The sequence below is a fragment of the Rhinoderma darwinii genome, chromosome 5 (assembly GCF_050947455.1).
Source record: "Rhinoderma darwinii isolate aRhiDar2 chromosome 5, aRhiDar2.hap1, whole genome shotgun sequence".
Lineage (NCBI taxonomy): Eukaryota > Metazoa > Chordata > Amphibia > Anura > Rhinodermatidae > Rhinoderma > Rhinoderma darwinii.
Window position 1 is genome coordinate 248367405 of NC_134691.1, and position 5070 is coordinate 248372474.

Here is a 5070-nt window from a genome sequence, read left to right on the forward strand (position 1 = left end):
CCAGACGCGGGGAAGAAGTCGCATTTGGGTTCATCCACATGTGGCCCAAAGAACCTCCAAAGGGCATTTTCATACTCTGTATGAGGGCTTACGTCGGCACCCCGATAAATTTAGAGCGTTCTGCCGCATGTCTGTGGCCACATTTGATCTTCTGCTTGAGCAGATTCGCCCTGGCATCACCTACCAGAATACCAACATGACACTGCATTTCCCCTGATGAACGTCTGCTTGTGACCTTGAGGTATGTGTGCTCTTGCAAGTACTTGTTCAATGACGCTGTCTGTTTTACAAGTCCCCCCCCTAACATGTGTTGTTGATTGCTTTTGTTTTCTCTTGGCATTTTAGATTTCTGGCCACAGGCAATAGTTACCATTCGTTACATTTCGAATTTCTTTTGGGAGTGACCACCATTTCCTTGTCACATCCACTTGTGTCGTGCTGTGGCAGAGATTAAAGCCCACGGTTATGCCTCAACCCACGACAGAACAGGGCTTTGAATTTCGGAGGGATTTCTTAGAGCAACTCAATTTCCTAACTGTATTGGTGCCCTAGACGGCAAACACATTCGGGTGAAGCCCCCACGAAGTGGCTCGCGATACTATAACTACACACAGTTTTTTTTCTATGGTATTGTTGGCCTTGGCAGACTCAAATTATTGTTTCACTATTGTTGACATCGGCTCGTATGGAATCTCTGCAGATGCCCGCATATTCCGTTCATCAAGAATGGGGGAGCGACTTTTGAATCGACTGGCGGTGCCGGAACCTTACATCCTCCCTAGCTCCAGTGGACCCCCAATCCCATATGTCATCGTTGCGGATGAGGGGTTTGCCCTGACAAGGCAAGTCATGCGGCCTTTTGCAAGAAGAGGCTTGGATGAGCGTCGCCGCATGTTCAATCTCCGCCTAGGCCGAGCTTGCAGATGTGTGGAATGTGCCTTTGGCATTATGTCGAACAGGTGGTGGGTCTTTCTGTCGACAATGCAATTGTCCATGCAGAATGTGACACGTGTAATACAAGCGTGTGTAGTTCTGCATAACTTCTGCCACATTCATGATGCTACCTTTGATGCAGAATATATCCGAACACATGCAGCCACCAGCGACACTGTCCTGGCTATTCCTCTCGGGCGATCTCTCACATTCGGACTTAGAGTGCGGGATAGTTTGGCGGCATCAGGAGCCGCACCATGGGTGCGTGATGTCATTTGAAGGGTTGGCTATTTTTTGAAGTTTTCAGGACACAGGTCCCAAGTAGCCAGTGTTTGTTGTTTTAGGTTATGTTCGTGTAGGGTTAGGGACTCGCAATACATGAGGACCCTTGACGTGGGTTGCGGGCTTACATCTGTTGGGGTTTGATCAGCCCATTTGCCATTCCGGAACCTGTTTTCATGAGATTGAATGATGGTTGGCCAAAAGTTAGGCGACTCCAATTGCGACTGTCCTTAGTGTGTCTAGAGTCACATGACAGCACGCAAACTTTCTCATCTCTTGCAAACAATGGCAAACTCCTATAGATGAACTAATACCTCATAACACGTGTGCATGAATTTGGGCCCAAGCCCAGCAGTGTGTGAGTGTACAGTCAAAATACATTTGTGCCAAGCATTGTGTGGAGGGGTGTGCAATAAAAACACCACGCAATTGAAACTGTGAACAACCTTGTTTATCTGTTTTCACTTCACAGTAAACACGGGGTGCAAAGGAACACAACTAGTCAACAAAATATAAGCACCAACATTGTGGAAAAACGTCAGAAGGCAGACTTTACAGCCCTTCCAAACTCTGCCTTGCTACGCCCAGCACACCAACACTTTCACAGGTGCTGATAGTGGTGGCCCGGGGAGGAGTATGCGTGCATTTCAGCACCACTATGCTGGCCATGAAGCTGCTGAGGATGTTCCTCTCCAGCATAGTGGTGCTGATGAGGCCCCTGGTAAATTAGGGCAGGGAAAGGGGGAGCCATGGGTCTCATATACGGGTGAGAGTGTGCGCTAGGGGCGGGTGGGATTGGGGCTGTCAAATGAGCCGTGGTGAGTGCCAGGGCAAATCCACGCCACTGCTCGATCGCAGTGAAGCAGTGGTGCGGATTGTGGGTGGGGGGTGTGGACGAGTCAATCAGCGTTATGATTGCTGCGTGTAGGCGGGCCATACGATCCTCGGGGACCCTCCGTAGCAGAGGAACAATTCCCCGGGCGAAGAAGTCCTGGCCGGCCTCGTCCGCCGCTCGCCTAAGGTACTCCAGTACCCGCGTATCCACCTGTGCCGCGGCGGCTGGCTGCTGAGCTAGTCGGCGTCGTGTTGTGGGGCGCTCCTCAGGCGGAGAGGCTACGGCAAGGGCTGACTCTACAGGGGCGGGGTCCAGGGGTGTAGGCTCCGGGCTAAGGGGCAGCTCTGGACCGACGGGAGGTTGCAGCCGTGACTCGGGCAGGTCAGTGTCCTCCGTGCCATCCTCCAAATTGTCGGTGGTTCTGTAATGTGAAAACATCATGAGAACACAATAGAGATCATTGCCCCAAACAACACGATGGCAAACCTGGGCAAGAAAACATTTTACACATGCAAAAGCACAATTTCTTACGGGCGCATCTCCATTATGTCCTTCAAAAACATTAGCTGCTTCGTATACATGTAGGGGCGCTTTCTAGAAGCCCCATCTCCACTTCTCCCTCGGTCCCCCATTTCTCGCCGGAACTGGTCTCTACAGCTACGCCATCTTGTTTTGATATCCAGGACTGTTGGAGGACAAACAAATACATGGTCACACATTGTGACAACGCCCTGACAACTCAGCCCTAAAATACATGAGGGGCCCTACCCTGCAAATGACATGCTACACGGTGATGCGGCAGCAACAGAAAACGTCAGTTGGGCATTTAGCTAAAGACACATACAAGGACACAGTACTTCAATAGGGATGACATTGCATCGCTTCTAAACACATGGTACTCACCCATCCTACTGCGGTCCCGGGTTCTGCTGCTCTCCCATTCTGCCCCAAAAAGTGCTTGGGCTATCTCCTCCCAGGCGTCCTCCTTGGCTGTGCGGTCGTGGTACGACTCCGCGCGGGTGTCCCAGATTTCAGCTTTGGCCTGTACCAGGCTGATGAGCCTCTACATCCAGCCCACGCAGCATGCCTGCAATTCTCTTCTGTGTGTAGTTTCTCCAGACTGGCCCACTCGCAGAGGAAACTAAAGCACTTCCTGGTTTGTGCTTGTTTGGACCAGCTTTATAAACTCTTTTTCCAGTACATCCCTCATGACAGCACTACAGGAGGTTGCCCTATTGACCTCTGTAGGGACAGGAAGACAGAGAGGTTAAAAGGCCCCTCCCACCACCCCTTGCCAGTGTTCTTCCTGTCCCCACAGGGTCAGGAGCAGAGAGACGTCGCTCCTGTATTGTGCAGGAAAGAAACTCGGGCAGGGGGCAAGATCGGGGGGGTCCGTGCACTCCCCCTTCTCTTCCCCCTAAAGCCCAGGCTAACACCCCTCGAACGAGGGGTCCCTTAGCTCCCACCCTGAAACACCTACCGGAGGAATCCTAGGCAGGGTTCGGGTAGTGTGTGGGGGCTGGGGATTCCCAAGCAGGCTTCGGCCTGGCCGCGGAGCAGCAGCTCCATAGACGTGGACACACCGGCAGGGATCCTCGCTGCGCCGCATAGCAAGCCTCAGTCGCCGGCTATGGCGGCTGCACTACAAGGAAAGACGAATAGCCGACCGGAAAGGACGTCGGGCTACTTCCGGTCCGCGGCCATCTTGGAAAGCGGGAAATTCAAAACGCCCGCATTTAAAAAGGGACACGCACAGGTATGTAGTTAGAGCTGATAACTCTAACTTGGATGATTTTTGTGGATTGCATATTGCATTGCCTGTTACCTGTCGCGGTATGGAACTTCCTCGTCCTGATGGAACTCCAGATATGTCCCAGGGTCACGTGAGTCTCACCCTTGGGGTAAGGGTTATGACTCCTTATGTATGTACACCATACTTTACCTACCTTTTGTTTTCTCTAGGATAATGATTCCTCTCAGAGACAAACTGATAAAAAGAAGGTTAAAAAATCTGCGACTTGTGCAAAAAAATTGCCAGAATCACATAGGAAACAATTGTGTCAGGATTGTATTGCAAAAATACTAAAGGAGGAACAACCAACGTTCATGTCTGAACTTAGGGCTATGATTCGTGAAGAAGTGGGTCAGTCAGTAGCCTCCCTTGCCCCTCCTCAAGAAACTCCCTCCCACTCCCGGGCAAAAAGACCACGGATGGAAGTGGATCAAAAATATTGTCCTCCCTCTCAGGGGTCTGACTCGGAGCAGGAGTGTTATTACCTATCAGAGGGTGAGTTAGAAGAAGGAGAGGAACTCTTGCCTTCAACTTCTTCCACTCAAGAGAAAAAAAATTTCTTCTCTTCCGAGATGTCTGATACTTTAATTCAAGCAATACGGGAAACCATGGATATTCCCGAAGAAGACCAACCACATACCATCCAGGATGAGATGTTTGGAGGTCTAACGGAAAAGAAAACAAAAAGGTTTTTCCGGTAAACGAAAACCTCAAAAGAATGGTGACAACTGAATGGGAAGATTCAGAAAAAAGGCTCTTCATTTCAAGAGATTTTAAAAACAGACTTCTCTTTGATCCAGAAGACACTAAACCTTGGGATGAGATCCCAAAAGTAGATGTCCCAGTAGCCAGGGTTGCTAAAAAAAACGCAATCCCATTTGAAGATTCCTCTCAGTTGAAGGACGCCATGGACCGAAAGGCAGACGGGCTACTGAAAAGAGCGTGGGACTCTTCCTCTGCTTTGATCTCGACTAATATCGCGGCCACATCAGTAGCAAGAGCAATGTTTATATGGTTAAACCAGCTGGAGACCCATTTGATGATGAAGACATCACGACAAGATCTATTAGAATCTCTACGCTTACTAAAAATGGCAACCGGATTCTTGGTAGACACTTCAGCGGAATCTATTAGATTTGCTGCCAGGAATGGGGCTCTCTCAAATGCTGCTAGAAGAGCATTATGGCTCAAAATGTGGTCAGGAGATACGAAGTCCAAGAACAAATTG